This window comes from Dipodomys merriami, unplaced genomic scaffold (genome assembly GCF_024711535.1).
Source record: "Dipodomys merriami isolate MVZ:Mamm:240054 unplaced genomic scaffold, mDipMer1.0.p SCAF_7, whole genome shotgun sequence".
NCBI lineage: Eukaryota > Metazoa > Chordata > Mammalia > Rodentia > Heteromyidae > Dipodomys > Dipodomys merriami.
The window spans coordinates 68,034,219-68,057,368 of NW_027206290.1; the positions used below are offsets into that span (position 1 = coordinate 68,034,219).

A 23,150-nucleotide genomic window follows, 5' to 3' on the forward strand; every position below is an offset into this window, starting at 1 on the left:
TTTGATTGAATATGGACCACTCTCCTGCCTGAGCACCTGCATTTTTATGTCTCCTGTGTGCCCAGGAGAAGGGGCATGTGGGTGAGGACAGCCCTGGGGCAGGGGCAGGGGCAGGGCCCTTGGTAGGGAGAGAGGAATGGCGTGACAGTGCACTCTTAACTATGATGGCATTGAACCGTCTGATGGTGCTAACATCTCCAGGACCTACCGTATCATCTGCACAACGAGGAGGAGGGAGGGAGGAAGGAGGAGGGAAGAAAGCTCCCGGAAGTGGCATTTCTATCTTCTGGGTCCTGATTGCCCATGTGCAATGGTGGAGGCCAGCTTCTGGGTACAGGGGAGGTGGCAGCCAGTGGTGCTTAGAGCTGGAAGACAGGCTCCTCACCAGTGCCACCCGGCCTCCTCTTTCAAACCTCCATGAGCTGAGAAGGGTCAGTGCCTCTCTGTTCCAGCGGCCGTGTAGGTGCTGAGAGAAGAGGGGTACAAGGTGGGGGCTTGGCTGAGGGAGAAGAGTCTGCAGCCTCAGAGAGTTGCAAGGGAGGCCTAGGACACCTGCCAGCCGCCCTTCCCCCCCAAACCTGAACCCAGCATCCACCCCATCCCCCCCACAACCTGAACCCAGCATCCACCCCATCCCCCCCACAACCTGAACCCAGCATCCTCCCCATCCCCCCCACAACCTGAACCCAGCATCCACCCCTCCCCCCACAACCTGAACCCAGCATCCACCCCATCCCCCCCACAACCTGAACCCAGCATCCTCCCCATCCCCCCCACAACCTGAACCCAGCATCCTCCCCATCCCTTTAAAAAATTTTTTTATTGTTATTATAAAGGTGATGTACAGAGGGGTCACAGTAATGTCAGGTAATGAGAACATTTCTTTGTGGACAAAGTCACCCCTTCCCTCTCTCTCTCCCCCCCAGTTTTTCCTCTCTGGAGTAGTTGTCCAAAGGGATTTCAGCTCAACACATTAGTTTATAAGCGCAATGCATCTTGGTCCATGTCATCCCTTCCATCATTCTCCCCCATCTTTGATGGAGGCCCAGTACCCCCTGCCCGGTTCCTCTGCCCCATGCATTGATTCCTCCTGAGGGCCCCGGTGTTGCACAAACTCAGTGATGGGCTCTGCAGGGTCTGGAGATGCTCTGGCTCCAGGGTCAAGTCTGCAGCCCCTGTGTGTGCATCCTGTGCTGCTGTCAGCCAGCACTCCGCATGGTGGGGTACCCAGGAACCCCCATTCTTGAGGGATGCAGAACTCCTCCAACAGGCCACCGTGTCTGCAGGGCTAGACCTTCCCTAGGGGTTTAGTGAGCACCTACTGCAGGCCAGCAGCATCTCCTCACATCCTTCCTGAAGCTTCTGAGGGAGGGGCTCTGCCCACCACCTTTGACAGTGAGGAAAACCGAAGCTCTGAGCAGGAAGGACCTTACTCAAGGCACACCCAGGGAAATAACGGTAAGCCTGGACCATTTTTCTTACTCACCTTTATGATGTAAGCCCGGAGGTATGGGAACCAAGTCGCCTTTTGTTCACGATCCTGTTCCCTGCTTCGAAGCCTCGCATGTCCCCAGAAGGTTCATAGCTGGATAAATATTCCCTACAATTGCAAATGAACAAATGAGCCACAAAAGAGCCAAGCAATAACCACGGGGTGACTCCGCGTCACAAAAAGGCTGCAAAAAGAAGTTTTTTGCTTGAAAGTCCTCAACCTAGCAAAACAGGAGCATGTGAATTTCTGCATTTATTTAAGCACAGTTAGCTCTTCCTTTCTCTTTCAGGGACCCAATCCTTGGGAGGAAGAGAAGAAGGCCGGAAAGAACTCTTGAACCCAGCAAGACTTCTGACTCTGCCACTCACAACTTTCTGAGCCTCAGTTACCTCATCAGTGAAATGGGGTAATAACATCTACCTCATCAAAATGCCTAGCCGAGAGAAGGTTGACCTTAAAGACACATTAAGGGTCCCCTTCGCCGGTGCCTGTTGGGTAGGGCACCGCTCCAGAGCCAAGCCTGGTCCACATGGGCACCTCAGTCCCCCGAAGCTTTAGGAAGCCAGCTACTGGCAGCGTGCTGCTTTCCCCCAGCTGGGAAGAGGCATCTTGCCAGCCCTTCCCAAGCCGGGGCAAGTCTCAGGCCCCTGGCTGTCCCAGTTTCTGCTGACAGCAGGGGGCCCACGTGTGAGTCACACATCAGCCCCAGGTTTCTGCAGCTGCCCTGGGGCCGCCAGGCCTGCCAGGATTAGTAACTGGATCACAGCCCCCACCCTGAGAAGTGCAGGGCTCAGAGTGCAGGACGGCTCCTCCCTGTGGTCCCTCAGAGCCAGCCGCTCCCTCCTTCTCAGGCCTGACTTCACAGAGGGGGAAGCTGAGGTCCAGAGAGGGGAAACAGATTTTTCCCAGCATCACACCGAAACTCTCAATGGGAGAATATGGGCCAGTCTAAGTTTCCTAGCTCCCCACATTCATTCATTCATCCCTCCATCCATCCATCCCTCCATCCATCCATCTATCCATCCCTCCATCCGTGCTGTGAATCCTAGGCTCTAAAAAACTCTCCCTCAATTCTGTCACTCTCCAGCCCCCTTTGGCTGTTGCCTTTGGGCTCTGCTGTCACTCACCGAATGGCTGCGGCAGCCTTCATCCAGTCTACTTCCACACAAGGGCAAGGGAGGATTCTTCTCTCTCTCTCTTTTAAGTCATTTCTGTATTCACATTTATTTTGGGTGGCACTGGGGATTGAACTCAGGGATGGTGGTGTACCATGTAAGCCATGCCCCAAGTCTTTTCCTTTAGTTGTTTCCCCCTCCACCCCCCCCCCCAGACAAGGTCTTAACTTTTGCTCCAGCCAGTCTCTGTCCTACCATAATCCTCTTACCTATGTCTCCTGGTTGGCGGGGATTCCAAGTGTGATCCATCCCCCCTGGCTCAGGGACATAAATGTAAATAAAAAAACATTAGATCATGCCACCCTCACACACGCCTTCAGGCTCCCATCTCATGCAGAATCAATGTCTGAGGATAGGACCAAGCACCACCTGGCCACACAGATCAGCCCTGGCCACACACAACCCCCTCCCCCTTTCTCTTTCCACTCGGACACACGCATATATGCACATAAACACACATGCATACTACATGCACAGCACTTACACACATGAACATACATCCCTCCCACATACGCATTCTCACACATACTCAGGATACACATTCACACATACTCATACACATTTACACACACATACACACATGTACAGTCACATTGGCCCATGTGACCTCATGGACTCCATACCCTGGGCCTTCATTGGTGCTGTTCCTTCTGCCTGAACACTTGTCCCAGCCTCCTATGCCTTCCATCTCAGCGCAGTCATCCCTTCCTCAAGGAACCCACTCACCCAGCCCTACCACCTTCCAGCCACCCAGCCCGCACCCCCACAGCCCTGTGCCCCCATAGTTCAGCCTCCATTGAAACCACTGAGACGTGGCCCACAGGGCAGCACACTAGCACTGTGGCTGCAGAGGGACTCCGTGCCCCTGCACAGAGCAGGAACTCAGCTAATGTTTCCTGACTGAGCAAAGGCTGAGTGTGGATGGGGAAGAACCAATCTACCAAAGAAAAAGTCTGCTTTTATTTCCTCCTCTCTTGATCTCCCTTTATCTCTGGACGGCATCCTCCTCCTCCCTCCCCGCCACCCCCTCTGCCGCTTCAAGTGGCCTCACTTCTAACACTTGCTCTCTCCTGCTACTGACTCACCTCTGTTCTCAGGAAAACTAATTCACACTCAGGTGCAATAACAAGGCACTCCTATTCAAAGGAAATTTCTTATTTTTAGCTGCCTTCCAAGGTGAAAGCCAAAGAAATGGACAGCTAATAGTGGAATTGTGCCACGGAGTACGGTTGGAGGACTACCCCGAGCCCCTGAAATTACATTTGGGGGATGCAACTATTCCTCCCTCTCCATCTGAGGGGAGCGCCCACCCCCAAGCCTGGCTCCGTGGATGGCCTGCTGGATTGTGTCTGTCTCTGTCACCTCACTCCCCTCCCTCACCCACCACTTTCCCAAGATAAATCAACCAGGTCAGTCAACACGTTTTAATGAAAAAGAAACAAGTAAGTCTTTTGACTGGACAAAGTGGGCCTTTCTCAAGGCAGAGGGGCTGGGGCAGTCAGGAGCATGTGGAATCAGGACTGCCGGGCCAAGACAAGGCCTCTTTTGTGTCCTGGGACAAAGATAGAGTGTCCTGGCAAGATGGGGCCAGGGCCTTTCCAATGCCAGCTCCTTCAGCTCCGATTGGCTGGCGGGAAGACAAGCCCACCCCGTGACTGGGCAGCCCAGGATCCCTGTCCCCGCCTACCTCTTCCCCTCCCTGTGGCAAACAATTGAGTCGGGAGACAGTCAAAGCATGAAACCAGACTGTCTGCCCTGTCCTGGCCACCTGGCACTCACAGGCTAGGAATTCTCAACTCTACAGACGTGGCTGAAAGGCTTTGCCTTGGCTACTGGAGATGAAAAGACTTGACTTTGGCTGCAGGTTAGGTGACCTTGAATAAGCCACCCTACCTTCATGGTTAGCACTTCTGCAAGCCACCCTACCTTCATGGTTAGCACTTCTGCTTACCATACAGGAGTGGTTCTGAGATCCGGCCCTTCCAGCTGTTGTAAAGACTCAGTGGTACACTATCACTAAGAACCAGGCACATGCCTGTATAAAATGGACACTCTGGCTTCCCATGAACAGCCCTTTAATTCCCCTGTCGTTCGTGGTGTGTGTGGGGGGGGGCATATGCACCCATCCTAAGGCTCAGACTCAGGGCCTGGATGCTGTACCTTAGCTTTTGCTGCTCAAGGTTGATGCTCTACCACTTGAGCTATAGCTCTACATCTGGCTTTTTTCCCCCTGGTTATTTGGAGATGAGAGTCTCATAGACTTTCCTGCCTGGGCTGGATCTGATTTGTGATGATCTCCAGATCTCAGTCTCCTGAATAGCTAGTTACAGGTGTGAGCTGCTATCACCCAGCTTGTATGTCTCTTTTGAGGGGTGGGGGAGGAAGCGTGAGTCAGTCACAGGGCTTGAACTCAGAGCCTGAACACCGTCCCTGAGCTTTTTCCCTCAAGCTAGTGTTCTACTGCTTTGAGCCAAAGTGTCACTTCAAGTTTTCTGGTAGCTCATTGGAGATGAACTGGACTTTTCCTGCCTGGGCTGGCTTTGAACTGCAATCCTCAGATCTCAGCCTCCTGAGGAGCTAGGATTCCAGGCATGAGCCACTGGCACCTGGCTTTTGTATGTCATTTTCTATCTAGTATCTTGTTAGACACTTGAATGGCACCCCACCTCAAGAGGCAGGGTGATTGATTTAGAGAGCAAACCTCTGGGGAAACTGAACTTGCTGGAAGAACACCAGAAAGGTTCAAATGGCCCAGGTTGGGAGTCTGAGCAAGATGATGAAGGAATCTCCCCAGAGGAAATACTTGAATACCAGAGATGAATGCTGGACTCTACCTCCTGGCCTTTGTACATGCTGTGTCCTTCTCTGTTTGAGAAAAACTCCGTGTAATGATGCCTTGCTTTTGAAGACAACATAACCTAGGGAAGAAGAAAATTCACTTTGGATTGGGGAACTTTTTCCTGTGTTGTTTAAAATGTTTGCTTTGTGGAACAATATAAAATGGAAATAGTTAAGTGAATGGTTCGTGTATTGGATAGATTCTTGTTGAGCCAACCATTTGCTGTGTGTCAGACCCTGTCACCAGACAACTGTGTGGCAAGATAGAAGAGGTGCTGGCTCTCCGGGGAGCTGACATCCAGCTCAGGGCTCCCAGCTTTAGCTGCACAACAAAACCACTTGGGAAATGGGAGAATTTTGGATTCCTGGCTCTGCTCAGAGATTCTGATTCTATCAGTCTGCCACAGGGTGTCAAGACTTTCAGTAGCTTCTCGGCCTGCCCTGTGGAGAACAGTGCTTTGGGATGAAGGAAGAAAAGGGACCAAGCACTGAAGTGCACGTCAGGAGGACCTGGGTACAGTGGAGGAAATGGACCCAGGGAAGGGGCTCCAGCAGGCCCATGGCTCACACCTGTAATCCTCACTATTCAGGAGACTGAGACTTGAGGATTGCATTTTGAAGCCAACCCTGAGCAGGGCAGTCTATGAGACTCTTATCTGCAATTAACCACCAGAAAACTGGAAGTGGAACTATGGCTCAAAGTGGTAGAGTGCTAGCTTTGAAGTGAAAAGGCTCAGGGACAGTGTCCAGGCCTTGAGTTCAAGCTCCATGACCAGTTTATATACATACATACATATATATATATATATATATATATATATATATATATATATATTCTAGCCCCAGGGGCCACTTGGAGAGGGAATATTTTAACATAGATGGGCCCAAAAATTAAGGGAATGACTCATGGGAAATCTAGGGGGGGGAATAGGCACAGGCACAGCACACAGCACAATCAGGGATAGGGAATGGATGGTGACAGAGAGCAAGGGAGCTGGGAGTGGCTGGCAGGTGACAGGTAGCTGCAAGTTTGAGACACCTTGTGGGTCCACCCTTCCCCCAGGTCAGAAGAGGTGATCAACTTATCTTGCTTTTTCCTTACAAATCTCAGGGACAAGGAAAGCCTTTCTCAGTGTGCTTGAGATCCTCTGCCTCGTCCGTCTTCCTCTTCCTCCTCCCTCCTCAGGTGCTGCCACCCACGACGCAGCCCACAGAAGCTTGAGGCTTGGAGGAGAAGCCCTGGGGCCTTGGAAAGGCTGCCTGCCGGACAGCTGGATCTGTCTGCCCTGGGCCTTGGGGTGTGTGGGATGTAGGTTGAGGAGTGAATGTCTTTGTAACTAGGCCATGAGTGGATCCATGAGACTCAGCCTCAACTGATCCAGTGGAAATTCCAGAGGCTTATACTCCAAGAGTCCCTGATATTAAAGTAATAACTTAGAAAATTATTTGAGAGTATTGTGTTAGAATTGCAGTCAGATAATAGGGAAATGTCTCATTGTTGTGAGCAGCCCAGTTTGGAATGTTGCTGCATCTTCGTTAGTGTTAGGACGTGACGGAAGGCTGTGTCTTCGAAGGGTTGTAGCCGTGGAGTGTTAAAATGGAATGAGAGTTCGAATTGCGCCCTAATGTTGAATTAGAAATATTAATCCATGTTAGCACATTCTATTTGAATGCAATGTTATAATAGGATATTAAAATGCTCTACTAAAATATGATATTGTATTGGAATATTCTGTTAACCTGTTTTCTTAGAATGGTACATGAAGCCCACATCAAGTCTTAAATGCAAGAGAGCTCTGACAGCAGGGAGAATGATGTCTGGCCTGGGAATCCAGGGCTACGTGTGGACTCAGGTTTGACATCAGCTCCTCTGAGATTGTTTTCCTTTTACCTGTGTTGCTTTTCTCACTTTTTTTTCCCCCTTTTGTGCCAGTTCTGGGGCCTGAACTCAGGGCCTGGGGCTTTTATATTCAAGGCAAGGCTGGTGCTCTACCATTTGAGCTGTAGCTTCACTTGCAGCTTTCTGCTAATTAATTGCAGGTATAAGTCTCAGGGACTTACTTGCCCAGGCTGGTTTTGAACCCTGTTCTTCCAATCTCAGCTTCCTAAGAAGCTAGGATCACAGGTGTAAGCCATGGACACCCAGATTCCTGCCCCTCTCAAAGGTAGCATTCTACCACTTAAGCCACACTTACACTTCTGGCCTTTTGGTGGTTAATTAGAGGTCAGAGTCTTATGGACTTTTCTGCCTAGACGGTTTGAACCAAGAACCTCAGATTCAGCCTCCTAGATGTGAGCCACTGGTGCCCAGCTCCCCCAATCCTCTCATTTAGTTAGTAGAAGAGGCTTTTGGACGGTATGGCTCCTAGGCCTCCCCCCCTCCCCCCACTGTATATGAGGATCTGAATAACTGGAGGCTCACCCTTTGCCTCCTCCCTGGAGGAAGCAAAATGCTCGTTAACAATGAAGTTGATCTTATCTGGGATAAATGACTTTCTGGGAGTAAACAGCTTCCTCATAGACAGGAAAAGTAAGAGGATCAAGTGACCAGGGTGAGAGAAACTCTAGACTATGGGGGCAGGAACCTGGCCCCCAGCCAGCTGCTCACACACCTCTGAGACACAATGCTGGACGGGAACCAGGATCTCCGCCTTCCTCCAGGAACCCACTCTACCCCCAGCACAGCCAGGCCTCTCCAGGCTTATGCCTGACCGCTGGCTGCTGCTGGCTTATAGGAGCAAATCCTACATTCTGAATGCCTCCTCCCCTCTCCAGGTCTCAGCCAGAAGAATCCAAACTCAGGAATGCTCTGAGCCAGGGTTCCATGCAGCCCACCACCAACCCAGTGGGCTGTGTGGTCCAAGACAGAGCCTGGGCCAACCAACCAAGGACCAAGGGTGCCTGTTTGGTTGGTTTTGTTGCTTTAACAGAATGCAGGAGAGCAATTGACTGATAAAGGGAAACGGTTTATTTAGTCAAGGGAAGGTCAGGAGCAAAGCCCCAGCATCAGCTTGGTTTCATGTGAGGGCCCTGTACAGCTGCACACATAGAGGGGAAATGGGAGGGAAGTGGGTACACACAGAAGGAGGACAAAGGAACCACATGTGTCACACCAGCCTGATCTAATGATAACTCACACTGTCTTGTGGGAATCACATTAATCCCTTCGACGAGGGCTGAGCCACCATGACTGACACCTGTGTGTGTGTGGGTGCGTGTGTGTGCGTGTGTGTGTGTGTGTGTGTGTGTGTGCGCGCGTGCACGCACGTGCACCAATACTGGCAGCCTGAGTGCTATCCTTTAGCTTTATTTTTTTTGCTGGCATTCTACCACTTGAGCCACAGCTTTACTTGTAGCTTTGGTTTTTGTTTTGTTTTGTTTTGTTTTGTTTTTGCTGGTTAATTGGAGATAAGAGTCTCATGGAGTTTCCTGCTTGGGCTGACTTCAAACCAGCAATCCTCAGATTTCTGCCTCATAAGTAGACAGGATTACAGGCATGCACCACCATGCCGGTCTGAAGGATCTCTTAAAGGCTCTATCACATTTCAGTTATTGGGGACCACCTCACTACAAATTTTGGTGGAGACCATTCCTGTTTCCAGCCATGGCAGAGCTCTTGTACAAGCCACCTCCCTTCTGTCCCTGTGTCTTTCATGGCCAACTGGGGTGAAGGTTTTGACCACATAACACATGTTATGCACAATGTTGAAACTGTATCCGCTGGCTGCATTGAGCTCTTAGGACTTGTCAAGATGGATGTGGTACAGGCCCTAGCGCACCTCGCGCTCTCCTCCAGGTCTCCAGCTTGGAGTCTAGGCCACAACCTCTCTGCCAACTCTAATGGAGAATCATGCTCATATTTCATGATCATCTCCTCCACCACCACCACCCAAGGAGATGCCCTATCCTTTGAGGGATGGCCAGGCTAGCATCTGTGAGGTGTGTGTTTTTCCAAGGAGAATTGGATGGTTGAAGCAGAAGCCTGAGGGGGACATGGTCAGGAACTCACCCACTTTAGCAGGGGAAGGGTGTGTGTGGCAGTGAGTCAAGGACCACATTGCTCAGTTCCTATTCAAATTGAAACATCAGCATTCTTAGTGTGTCTGAAGTTAAACGCAGGATTCTGGGGGATGGCTGGGGTCTGGCCAGCATCCTGGTCCCTGGCTTGCAGTGTAAGGCTGTGCTGGCCACTGCCTCTTGTCTGAACCTGGTTCCGCATCTGTCCCATGGAAGTGACCATAGTCCCAGGGCAGTGGTTAGCGCGAACTATGTAATGTAACATATGCAGAACAATCAGCACGCTCCTAGCTCCTGGCTCCAGGCAGGACATTGACCTTGAAATTATGATGGTAGCTTGTAAGAACAATAATATATAAACTATATTTGTAGGGACTGGGGTTTGAACTCAGGATCTTCTTCTTTCTTCTAGGTTGGTGGCTCTATGTGAGCTATGCCTCTAGTTTTGTTTTTTTAAGCTGATTATTTTGGAGATGGAGTCATGTGAACTTTGCTACCCAGGCTGGTCTTGAACCACTAGATCTAGCTCTCTCTCTTCTTGAGTAGCGTGAGCCACTAGTACCAAGCAGAGAGCTGTAAGCGAGTGAGTGTTACACATGAACGCAGGCGTCCAGTAGAGCCACAGAATCTAGTTTGGGCCCATTTCTGAGGAAGTAAGAAGGGTTCCTTCTTGTTTCTCTCATCTTCCCCCGGGGATGCACCTGTTCTCAGGCCCCTGCACCTGCTGGAAGTCCCGAGTAAAGTATCAGATCTGAAAGGGAGGGGGCAGATAGTATGCGGTGGGGAAGACCATGGAGCTCCACAAGCAGGTGGCCAGACCTAAGGGTTTGCGTTGGAGCCATATGCTATGATGACAGGATGGCCTTACACAGGGGTGGGGTGGGGAGGTGGAGGGAGACGTCATGGTTGGCAGGTGGAAAATGTCTCATCATTTGGGGGCAGATAGAAAAGAGAATGACTAATTTCAATGAAGAACTTGAGATGGGAGGTCTGTGGCTAGATCACCAGTGCCTGGATGGGGAGAATTTGATCTCTCCTTGGAGGGCAGAGGGCTGTGATTGAACAAGAGCCCCAGAATAAGCTCCAGGAACACTATTTGGAGGCGGGGTGGTGGTGGTGGTGGTGGTGGTGGTCTGAACATATGTCAGGAGGCACAGAGGGCTGTCCAGACCACCCCGGTGGTTAGGCCAGGGCTGTGGAGACCTGCCTCAGCTTGGGGGAAAGATGTGCCAGGGGTCAAGTGCAGTAGAAGCAACGTTTCTTGCCAAAGAACTAGAAGAGGCTGACTTTCAGATCACCAGCTTGGACGGCTGGACAGTTGAGATGCAGACAGAGGGTGGAGGGTAGATGGCAGGGTAGATTGCCCCTCTCACTAGCGGGGAGGGGGCATCTGGCAGGCATCTGCCTGGCCCAGGTGATTCCATAGATCCAGACTCAGACAAATCCGAGGTGTGGGGCTGAGTATTTGCCAATGGTTCTAGCTCTGAGTCTGGCCGGGTTGTTGGGAGAGAGAAAGGAGAAGAGAGTAGGGAGGGAGAGCGACTTTTGCTGTCACCCAGCCCACAAATGGCCCCATCTCAGCCCCAGGACAGGCTTGTCCTTGTCCTCTGTCCCCATCCCCCACTTCCTCTCATCTGACTTCCTTTCTGGTCTTACTTAGCTGCGTCATTTTAGGGAACTTGGAAACCAGGCCTCGCGCGTCTTTAACTTACAAAATTATACACTCCAATGAGCCGGAAAGGGGTTTTTGGAATAATTCTATTGAAAATATGTGGGTTTTTGCCTTGAAATGATCTTCCTGAAATTATCCCCTTTCTCTCTTTATAAATATTAAAAAGAAGGAATCAGAGCTTAGTGCTTTAAATCCCTATTCAGGGTCTTTCTCTTCTGCCTCCCAGGGAAGCAGGCAGTCATTTCTGTGGAAGAAAAGGAGGCTGGCTCAGTTCCCTCTAATGCGATCTCCTACCCCACCCTGAAATTCACATTTCAGAACACCCCTGAACATCCCTGGCCAACCCCCCTTCTTCCTCCCAGAGCCGAGCCGGGATCTGCCTTAGTTCCCTCAGAATACTCTGTGTCCATGTACTGGGGCTAGGGAGGGGAAAGAAGCAGGGTCCAGAAAGGGCAGATAGAGAGAAGCAGAGGGAGGAGGGGAGGGGAGATGAGAGAAGAGGAGAGGAAAGGAAAGAGGATAGGGGAGGAAAGGAGAGGTGAAGGGAAAAGAGAGGAGAGGAGAGGAGGGAAGGAAAAGAGAGAAGGAGATGGGAGAGGAGAGAAGAGAAGAGAGGGGAAGGGAAGGAAGAGGGGGGAGAGAAGGAGAGGAAAACTGAGGAGAGGGGAGGAGGGAGGAGAGAAAGGAGAGGGGAGGAGAGGAGAGGAGGAAGGGAGGAGAGGGGCAGAAAAGGAGAAGAGGGGGAGGGGAGGAGAAGTGAGGAGAGGAGAGGGGAAGAAGAGAGGAGAAGAGAGGGAAGGGGAGGGGAGGAGAAGAGGGAAAAGGAGGGGAGGAGGGGAGGGGAGCAGGGGAGGGGAGAGGAGAGGAGACTCATAGCCACACATACATACACGTGCGCACACACATACACACAGGGGTGTGAGGGAAGTTTCACAGAGAAAGGCAGTGACATGGATTGACAGCTTGGTAGAAAAAAGCCAGAGACAGTACTTAAGTCACAAGCACCAGAGAGACACACACACTGAAACAGAACGACCTGTCTGTCAGGCCTATGCACCGGCTGGAGCCTGGGACACCTGTGCATGAGGTGTGACTCAGCCTTGCCAACCTCTGATTCGGCAGGAGGGCAGGGCAGACGGGGCAGGGGTGTGGCTTCACAGACAGCTTAGTGCACGAGTTAGCTCTGCAGTAGCTGCTCTGGTCCTTTTAAGACACTTGGTCTTCTCATCTGAGAATTGGGGGGTGAAGATACTGGGAAGTGGGGTGCCATGTGCATCCTGGGTCCCAGTTGCCCTTAGGAGTCTATGGAGGTTCATCCTGGAATCTGGTCTTACTGTAACCACAGAGCAACCAGCACCCACCCTGGAGACCAGGAGTGAAAGTCTTACCCCACAGCCATCTGGATAGGAGAAATTAAAAGGAGGAAAGGGATCAGGAGGTCTTTGAGGGTGGGAGCAGGCCTGAGAGGGCTCTTTCAGGCTGCTGTGGTGGGAGCAATAGGAGGAGAAGGGTTGGTGTATAAACTATAACCTTGAACCCATCCTGGGCTTCTGCCCTCCCTGCCAGCTGAGCAACGCTGGACTCCAGGCTCCGTGCTGGCCTTTGAGTTCCTAATGTTCCAGGTTCTCAAAGTCTACGACTGTAAGCAGCCTCGACCTGGGAAGGGGTGGGGGGTGGGGGAGGGTGTCCCCAACTCCCCCTACCCTGCCCTCCTGCCAAGAGTGCGGCAGGAACAGAGGCCGCCAGCTCTGAAGGATCTGTCACAAAGCGCGGTGGTGGGTTACCGGTTACCACATAAGCCAAGCCCTTGATCTGCCGTGTTTGAGGAAACCCTTTGTTCCTTTCAAGTCTCTATTCTCTCAGCCAGGGCTGGTACAGGGACCCAAGCAGTGAGTTTTCTCTTTCTTCCTCTTCTTTTTTGGAATTTATAAAAATAACTGGCTCATGTGTTCAGGCAGTGATTCAGAATCGGGTTCCCAGGCTGGGTTCAGGACTCCTGCAGCCTCTTAACCCCTGAGAGGCCTGGGAAGGGGAGGTGCCTGCTGACAGAGAGGAAATACACAGGAGCTCAGGAGAGAGGTAGACATAGGCAGAAGATGGGGGTTCCTGTCTTGGCTGTAGCACTCCAAGATGCCTAAACTCAGTTCACCTCTCTCTCTTTCTGGACCTCAGAGTAGAGACCCAAGCAGACACGGATACCTCTCTCACTTCTGGGTCCTTGGCAGACATTGTTAATCAATCACCTTTCCACACTCACTTTGGATGAGCTCTAAGAATTCTTTTCAACACAAGGCTCTGGATATATACTATCAACTGCAAAATGAGGTCTTTCTCCTGAGATGCCATTATCTCCAAGGGACCAACTCGCAACTGGTATGCAATAAATACTTGGACATATACACATATATAATTTTGGGGGTTGGTCATGGGGCTTGAACTCAGAGCCTGGAGCTGTCCATGAGCTTTTCTGCTCAGAGATACCACTCTACCACTTTGAGCCACAGCTCCACGTCCAGTTTTCTGGTGGTTAATTAGAGATAAGAGTCTCACAGACTTTCCTGCCTGGCTGCCAGGGCTGACTTTGAACTGCGTGCTTCAGATCTCAGACTTCTGAGTAGTTACTATTACAGGTGTGAGCAGCACCTGGTGACAAATATATTTTCTAGCCTTTTCTACATGCAGAGCACTAGGCATGTTTGTTTGATTTTTTTTTTCTGAGTACTGGTTACTGGAGATTGAACCCAAGGCCTAAGCAAATGCTTTACCACCTGAGTTACACTCCTGGCCCTTTGGTTTTTGAGACAGAATCTTGTTAATTTGCCCCTGGCTGGTCTCACAGTCTCAATCCTCCTGTCTCTGCTTCTTGAGAAACTGGGATTATAGGCATCTGCCACCATACTCAGTTCCAGGCAGTGTTCGAAGAAAGAAGAAGAAGAAGGAGAAGGAGAAGGAGAAGGAGAAAGAGAAGGAGGAGGAGAGAGAGAAGGAGGAGGAGGAGGAGGAGGAAGAGAAAGAAGAAAGAAGAAGAGGAGGAGGAGGAGGAGGAAGAGGAGTAGGAGGAGGAAGAGGAGGAGGAGGAGGAGGAGGAGGAGAAGAAGAAGAAGAAGAAGAAGAAGAAGAAGAAGAAGAAGAAGAAGAAGAAGAAGAAGAAGAAGAAGAAGAAGAAGGAAGAAAAGAAGAAGAGGAAGAAAGAAGAAGAAGAAGAAGAAGAAGAAGAAGAAGAAGAAGAAGAAGAAGAAGAAGAGGAAGAAGAAGAAGAAGAATCACGTTCCTGACCTTAATCTCATGTGGGAGAGACAGACAGTCAGCAAATAAGCAGAGAACTGTATTGCATGACAGGTGGTGACGGGCACTAAGAAAAGAAAAATGAACCAATGTAAAGCAGAAGGAAGTGACAGGGCTCTGTGGACAGGATGCTAAGGCGAAGTCTTCCGAGCTGGGGATCTGAGAATGCAGAGCTCAGCGAAGCCAGGGTCTCCGGGGGTGCCATCCCTCTAGACTTTGAGTCTACATTGGTCTGGCTGTAAGATTTTTAATTTCTGTTGAGTAAGACTGGAATCCCATGATTACAGATTTTTTTTTACTGTGCTCATATTCTGCTGCAGTGATTTCACTGCTCTGTGGCTCTGAGATTCTAGGACTCATGGAAGCGTTGTTTTGCTTGAATAGACCAGCGTTCTTTCATTCGTTGCCTACCCTCTCCCCACTACCCCTAGGAAATGGAGCCAAAAATAGAAACAGTCAAAACAACCAACCATTCCAGCTCTAAGTGCCATAGTAAACAAATGGCCCGATGTTGCTCTGATAGATTAATTGTAGCAGTTTCCAGACAAGCCCATTCATGAAGGATCTTCAGTTGATGGGGAGGATGAATAAGCATGGGGGGGGGGGAGGAAGAGGGGGGAGGACAGCTTATGATTGGCCCAACAGGGAGGCCTGGGCCACCACCCCACCTGCAGCAGATGCTCTGGAAAACAGGCTGGATTTCATCCTCCAGAGCCCTGGTGGGGCTGGATCAAGTTCCTCTGCCTTGGGGTGAACATGGTGGTGGGTATTTTAACTGGGAGGGGCCCTTAAAGTCTAGCCCTGAAGATGGGAGAGAAGGCCAGGTTGGTAGAAATCTGGGAAGGTGAGTTCCAGGCAAAAGGAAGGGCCAGTTCAAAGGTCCTGAGGTAGAAGAGAGCTGGGCAGGTTTTCTATGTTGGTGGAGCATAGGACTGTGAGTTGAGATTGGAGGAGTTGGGAGGGCAATATATCACTTTGGGGTTTGAAGGTCAGGATTAAGATTTCAGAAGTTATGGGAGGTTTGCACCAGAGGAACAATGTACTCAAAATCCATACTTAAAAGATGATTCCTAAGTTCTCTGAATCAAATGGACTTACATGGGCAAATGCAGAGCTGGAAGCCCAGTGAGAGACAGTGGTATTTGTCCCAGTGAGAGATAATGGTGGCTTGGATTTAAATGGTAGCAGAAGGCCCTCTATTCATCTATGTTTTCTTCCTTCCTTTTCATCTGTTGCTGTGTCCTTCCATCCCTCAATCCCTCCTCCTCTCCCCTCCATCTGTCCATCATCCATGCAGGCATACATCATGCATCCGTCCATGCATCCATCCATGCATCCATGCATCCTTCCAACGGAACACTTACGCATCAGTGGGGATCCAGGCCCAATGTTGAGGTTCCAAGCATGAGTTATACATGGCTCCCAATGAAAAGGCCTTCCCAATTGGCAACATCATAGCACAGACGCTGTCATCAAGGAATGCACAGAGTGCCAAAGAGAGCTCCCAGGAGACAAGGGAAGTTGGGAAAGGCCTCTTGGAGGAGGCATTGAGGTTTTAATTGGGGTTCTGGGAGGACAGTTGAGTTGGCTAAAGGAAAGAAGTTCACCCAAGAGAGCCAGGGCCTGTTCAGGGAGTCTCGTAGAAGTCCAGGTTGGCCGGCTCCAGGGCAGTTGTGTGTGGAGGAAGAGCATGGGAGAGGCTCTGGGGTCAACTTGGGAAGAGGTGGCACGCATGCGTACCCCTGCCTGAGCCTGCCCCTTCTCGCTCAGCTCCGCCCGCCCATACCAAAGCCGAGCAATTTAATTACGTGCCAGCTCTTCAACAAGATGCAGCTGTTTAGCAGATGTTGCCTTCTGCCCCAGATGGAGGTGCATCTTGGCGACGGGCACAGCCTTTCCAGGGCGTCTAATTTGTGAGGCTATGGAGGGGAAAGAAAGGCAAGATGCTGCCATTATTCTTTAATGACTGTGGTGCTTTACACACATCCCTTTCCCCAGCACCACCATCACGTGTCAGATGTTCCCTTCCGCCTGGCTTTGGGACTGGAGGCAGAGCAGCCCCAGCAGGAGGGTTGGAGGGAGCCGGCCTTGATGACTGTCACTCAGAATGAAAAGTGGCCCATCCACAGAGCCCCCAAGAACATTAATGATGGTGGAAAATGACTTCTCTCCATCTTCCATGAAAGAGGTCCAGGTAATAACAGCTTTCTATTGAGCATGTTCTCAGAGCCAGGCGCTGTGCCAGCTGCTTCGGGTCTCAGATCCTCGCAACATCCAGACACAGTCCCCCTGGGAGGAGGGGAGCCTTGTCTCCTGGTTGGAGATGTACTTCCTCCAGACACCTTGAGGACTTGCTGAAACGTCGTCATCTTGGCCAGGCCTTCCCTCCACACCTACACTAAAGAACTCCCTTCCACACTAGTCTTCTTTGTTTTTTCTCCCTATCAGTCATAGAGTTTGAACTCCCAGCCTGGACGCTGTTCCTGAGCTTTTCTGCTCAAGGCTATCGCTCTACCACTTTGAGCCACAGCTCCACTTCTGGTTTTCTGGTGGTTAATTGGAGATAAGAATCTCACGGACTTTCCTGCCCAGGGTGGCTTTGAACCACAATCCTCAGCTCTTAGTTGCCTGAGTAGCTAGGGTTACAGGTGTGAGCCACGGGGAGCCTGGCTCTATACCACCATTCTTTGTTAGGTTTTTAAAAAGAGGTAGCCAAGTTAAGAACGGCACCACACACATGGTATTCAGGTAAGGGGTAGGTTTATTCATCGTTCCGGCTGGCACCAGGCCATCTTGGTCCTCCACGTGGTGGGGAAAGGTCTGGGAAAGAGAGCTGGGAGAGCTGGGAAAGAGAGAGAGCTGGGAAAGAGAAAGGAAGGAAAGAGCTAGAAAAGAGCAGAGAGGGCAGAGAGAGGGCATCTGGGCCTGGGCTAGGCCTTATCTAGGGTATGGGCGGAGAAAGGTATGGTCACATCAAATTCAGATGTGACCTCAGCGGATGCAGATGTGACCTCTTCCAGGTGTCCCAGTTGCCTAGGTAACGCAGGTACTGGGTGGAGACTTTGCTGCAAGGAGGGTGGAGTCTGCTTGCCATCCAGGAGCGGACCTTACATTCTTTAACCTCCTTCCCTGGCTTTATTTCTGTCAAAGGTATACAGTTGATCCCCACTCTGGGCTCTGATCTACTGACTCAATCAAATATGGGTCTAATTTGTTAAGCCTTTTTTCTTTCCTTGCCATTATTCCCTAAACAATACACTACCACAATTACGTGTAGCTAGAGTTGTATAAATATTTGTTCCGTGGGTGGGAGAGCCCATTGAACATACAAGAGTGGTCCGGAAGATAAAATCACCATCCCAAGAGTTCTGCAGCCATCCAGGGACAGGGCTGGATTTGAATTAGGGTCTGTCTACTCAAACCTCCAGCCCTTCATTTCTTCTCCCAAATACTTGGAGATTCTTTCTCACTCTTGTGTTTGGTTTCTATCTCTCCCGCCAGCATGGCCAGCCCCATGGAGCGCAGAGGTCATCTGTTTAGTTCACAGCAGAATCCCCCAGCACCCAAGAAGCAGCTCCCAAATACGTATTGGATGAACAAAGGCCTGGAAAGGCCATTGGGCTCCACACTCTTTGCTGTGTTCTGATTGGATTGGAGGGTAGGCACCTCCCAAGATGCTTTCCTCTCTCCTAGCTCCTCCCCCACACGCCCTTTTTATATCATCTGCCAGTTGTCAATCAGGCCATTTTACAGGTGGGCATATTGAACTTCATCAGAGATGACTTGGTCCCAAACCATCCAGCTAGTGAGTAGCAGGGTTGGGATTTGAACCCAGGTCTCAAGAGCTCATCTGTGTCTTTTATCTCTTACTAGCACCTACCTAGTCTACCCCAAGGCCAACAGATGCCTGTGCCTCCCTGTCAAGGTCGGCGCAGTGAGGGCCCAATGTGAAATTCACCTTTAATTCACCAACTCTCTGGTTTTGTCCATTTAAGTGAAAACTTTCATGTTATTTAAACTGAAAATCCCCCGTTGACTTCAATGGAAGCTTTGAAACCATGAGGAAGGTCAGAAAGTTTTTTTTTTTTTGGAGGTGGCACAAGCAGCCTGATGGAAATCACATTAGCATATTCATTATCATCAGGGCTCTTTGACTGTGGTTTGTAGCTGTTCTCTTCCAGTAACCTGGGGGCAATGGCACCTTTCCACTCAGGAACTCCTGGGTGTAAGCAGGACTGTCCTGACTCCCCTGTGCTGCGTGGTGCTTTCCAAAGGCCCACAGCTGACCCCCGTCACACAGGGTGAGGAGAAGAGTGCCCCCAGTGGGAGTTGCAGGAAGAGTGGAGTTGGCTCCATGGGTCTGGAAGAAAGTACTCTCTTAGGCCCAGAGCCAGGGGCTCACGCCTGTAATCCTACCTACTCAGGAGGCTGAGATCTGAGGATCATGGTTCAAAGCCAGCTGGGGCAGCCAGGCAGGAAAAATCAGTGAGACTCTAATCTCCAATTAACTAACAGAAAACTGGAAGTGGCACTGTGGCTCAAAGTGGGAAAGCGCTATCCTCAAGCAAAGGAGCTCAGGGACAGTTCCCAGGCCCTGAGTTCTAGCCTACCACCGACAAACACCAATAACAGCAACAAAACTTCTTTAGTCCTTTGGGCACCTGTGGTGGATCCCAGGCTGCATTCAGGCAGACTGCCTTCTGAGGAGGCTGGACCTTGTTAATTGAGAGTGGAGGTTAGGTCTTGGCCTCTTGAGGTGGTTGCTTAGTGCTTGTAGGTACCAGGATCATTGCGGGGGGGGGGGGGTGCGGGGGGGGAAACGAGGTGGGGGGGAGGGCTACCAATGTGTTTACCAACAACCAAAGCCCAAAGCCCAGCATGGCTCACTGGATCCTTAGACCCAAGGCTCAACAAGTGCCCTAGGAGAGATATGTATATAGAGGATTTCCTTGATGCTTGGGTTGGACCCATTCTCTTCTTCCTTGGGGTGGGAGGGGAAAGGGGAAGTGGGGGCTGAGGTAGAAGAAAGGGAAGTCCTCTGGGGATGTGCTGGGAGGGGTAGAGGAAGAACTTGGAGAAAAACTTCCTTCTTCTTCTTCTTCTTCTTCTTCTTCTTCTTCTTCTTCTTCTTCTTCTTCTTCTTCTTCTTCCTCTTCTTCTTCTTCTTCTTCTTCTTCTTCTTCTTCTTCTTCTTCTTCTTCTTCTTCTTCTTCTTCTTCTTCTTCTTTTCTTCTTCTTCCTGCTCCTCCCCCCACTTCTCCTCCTTCTTCTTTTTCTCTTCTTCTTCTTTACTTCTTTGTTCTAAACCAGAAGAAAATGGCCCGGATACCTCTTAACAGCCTGATTGGGGCAGCAGGGGTGCACTGTGGGATCCTTCCTGTTGTGCGTTTTCAGCTGAGTGTCCTGGGAAGGCCATGTGCCTGGCTGCCTCCTGGACACCTGGGAAAACAACACTGCTATTCTCCACTCCTGCATCTTGGGGGAGAGGTCACATCTTAATCTGATGTGGCCACACCTGGTCCCTCCTCTTACTTGGTCCCACTTCCCTTTATCTGGACACACCTTTTTCTGTCCCTACCCTACCCTATATAAGGCCTAACCCAGGGCCAGACACCCCCTTTGCCAGCCGCGTGGAGTGCCAACCTGGTCCCAGCAGGTCTACTAAATAAACCTACCCCTTACTAGAATACCACGTGTGTGGTGCTGTTCTTACTTGGCTACCTCTTTTTAAAAACCTAACACCCAGGACCCCCTGCTCTCAGGGGAGGACAAACCTTGACAGGAGAGCAAGCAGCCGGAACACAAATCCTTTCGCATTCAAGGCAATAAGCTAGTTACCATGAACAGGAAATCTCTAACGGTCATTCAGTAACATGATTCAAGAATAAAGGTTTATTTCCTAGATTAAAAGAAAGAAAAAAAATCCCCTCCTTGCTTGCTTCCCCTTGGTTCTCAGGCTTTGGGGCTGTCCAGCCCGAACAGCGTTAAGGGAGGGAGTGGACCAGTGTGGAGCCAAAAGCACCTGGAAGGTAGCCACTTAGATGTGTGACTCAGGCTGGGATGGCTCCAGGAGACCTTGATTGTGCTGCTTTGTGCATTTGATGGTGACTCACTGAGCACCTACTATGTGTTGGGTGTGATGTTCTAGGGAATGGGAAGACAGACATAATCCTAAACAGTGTGGAAGATGGACAAGAAACACTAAAAAGCACACAGTGCATGACAGTGTTAATTACTACAGAGAAAGGCAAAGCAGGAAGGAGATGGGAGGCCATGCCAGGGTGGGCAGCAACTGTGAATAAAGGGTTCAGGGAAGGCCTGTCTGGCAGGTGACAGAGATATTGGAACAGACCCAAACAAAGGCGGAAGTTCTCTAGGTAGAAAAACAGCAAGTGCAAAGGCCGGGTGTAGGAGCTCCTCTTTCAAGAACAATGGGCACCCTTACAAGGCTGGAGAACAGGGACAGTAGGAGTAGGGAAAGGAGAGGACTGGTCAGTGGGGAGAAGGCCTCTAGGGGAAGTAGGGCCTGACCATGTTAGACCTCAAAGGCATGCATAGATTCCATGTTCCTTTGAGAGAAGAGGTGGGCTTGAGCAAGAGGACCGAGCGTCCTGACTTAGTTCCACAGCGCTCTCTGATTGCTGAGCTAAGAATAAGCTGCAGAAGGAAAGCCAGAGCTAGAGGTGCTGGCAGATACTGGCAGCCAAAATGGCGGTCATAGTGGGTGTGGTCAGAAAGGGTCAGGTAGAGGTCATGGAACTTGCTAGCCAAAAAGAATGTTGGAGAATTGGAGGAGAATGGAGGAGAGCAGTCAGGACTGGAATCGGGGAGTTGATGGGTGTTTCCTGACATGGAAATCCTGTAAAGGGATAAGTTGGAACTATAACTAGGAGTGGGTTTTGGATGGGTCAGAAGTGAGGGGTCTGGGGCATCCAGTGGAGCTGTGATGTTATCTGTTGGTTGGTAGTCTGTAGCACAGGGGAGGGTCCTGGCCCAGAGTCCTGCCCCCGCCACCACCATCACTCCCCCCCCCCCCCCCCCCCCGCCATGGTAGGGACATCATAAAGGATGTCTTTGTACAGATGGAAAGCTCATACCAAGGACTGCGCTGGGGATTGTGGTCAAGGGACTGGGCCAGGCCACATCTCCTGGTTCTGTGAGGAGAGAGGGCTGAGCTGCCCTTACCTGATCACACAGGGCAGAACCTCTCTCTCCAATAAAACTTGGTCACAGAGATATTGCAAAGTTATCTGCAGAGATTGGAGGGCAGGGGGTTCTGACCACACATCACCAAATACCGGGACATCACTTAGGATGCAGTGCTCAGGGCCTGAGCTGGTTCACAGTGTTCCTGGGGACAAGGATGGTCGTCACCTCCCTTTGTACCCCCCCTCCCCCCTCCCCCCTTCCACGGGGAGTTTTGGCTTTCTCATTGGCCTGAGCCTTCTTGTTGTCTGTGAATGATCTGATCTGCTGGGATTTTTCCTCTCTTGTGTGATGAATCCCAAACTCTCTGTGGTCCATATTCAAACTGGCAGCTCCAGATGTTCTTGATGGGGTGGGTTTAGCTGATTGCACTAAGTCACCCTGCTGAGTGGGGCTTGGGGACTGGGGCTCCATCGTTGGCTCCCTTTGGGTCAGGTGGCTTCTGCTACTCCAGTCATCAAAATATGTAGTAGTCATGGAGATACTGGATATGTAATAATATGGGCCTGGCCTATTCTCTGATGGCAGCCTGGGTTCAAGTTCAGTCCCCATTCCCCCAGCATTTTTCTAGCTGTGTGATTTGGGGCAGTGTGTTCAACCTAACTGTAACCTTCATTGCTACATTCATAAGAGGGAAATACTATTGCTACCTATACTTTAGGGTTGTGGAAAAGGAATAGATAATTGAATCAACCAAATGCTTTGAGCACAGGATATAATTAGGGGTCACTTTGCATCGACATCGGGGAACAGCTCATCTGCATTAAATGAGGGGTATGAAGGCGTATTATCATTTGATCCCTGACAACCTCTGAATGAGATAGGGTACCTTATGAGAAATGGAGGTTTGTATAGAGGAGTGCTGTGATTTATCCCAAGGGCCTTCGGCTAGTACCTGCAGGGGCCAGGGTTCAGAGGCAGCTCTGTGGGGCTCATAGTCACTGGGCTACCCACACAGCTCCTGGGTGGAAATGCTGTCTCTGGGCCACCTGCCCAGTGATACTGTGGTCAGGAGCCCTCCTCTCCTTGGTCCCCAGAAAAGGTACACTATCATCCTTGACTTTCCCTCAAGGCCCAGATCTGTCTGCCTTCCAGAGAGAGAAGCCTTGCGTTGGTGTGGGGACCGAGCTGCCTGCTGGCTCTGGTGGGCTAAGGTCGGCCCCGTTCCTGTCCTGCTCTCCTCCACACTCTGCTTAATTAGCAGAGTGGGGAATTATTCCCTCCCACCTGACCACAGAAGCTGCGAGACCAAAAGAGTTGATCGTGATTCTGTCTGTCCCTTTCCACCCAGCCCCTCACAAGAGCACTTGGAGAAAGACAATATTGACCTTGAGGGGAATCTAGGCACGTAGAATTGGGGACGAACAGGGTCAGAAGGGAACCTCAGAGCTGCAGGTAGAAAGAGCCTTGTTTGTTTAAGTGGCTTGAGGTAAGCTTCCTGACCGAGGGCTGCTGGGAAAGAGAG

At 50.7% G+C, this 23,150-nt stretch overlaps 1 long non-coding RNA gene across 1 annotated transcript; it reads right to left on the reverse strand.

The window, feature by feature from the left end:
* Positions 1 to 382: 382 nt before the first annotated feature.
* LOC138817287 (uncharacterized) lies at positions 383 to 16,097 on the reverse strand. The gene is made up of 3 exons (XR_011368796.1): positions 15,844 to 16,097; positions 1,487 to 1,600; positions 383 to 466 (listed from the first exon to the last, which is right to left on the reverse strand). It is a non-coding gene; the product is annotated as an uncharacterized lncRNA (long non-coding RNA).
* Positions 16,098 to 23,150: the final 7,053 nt, after the last annotated feature.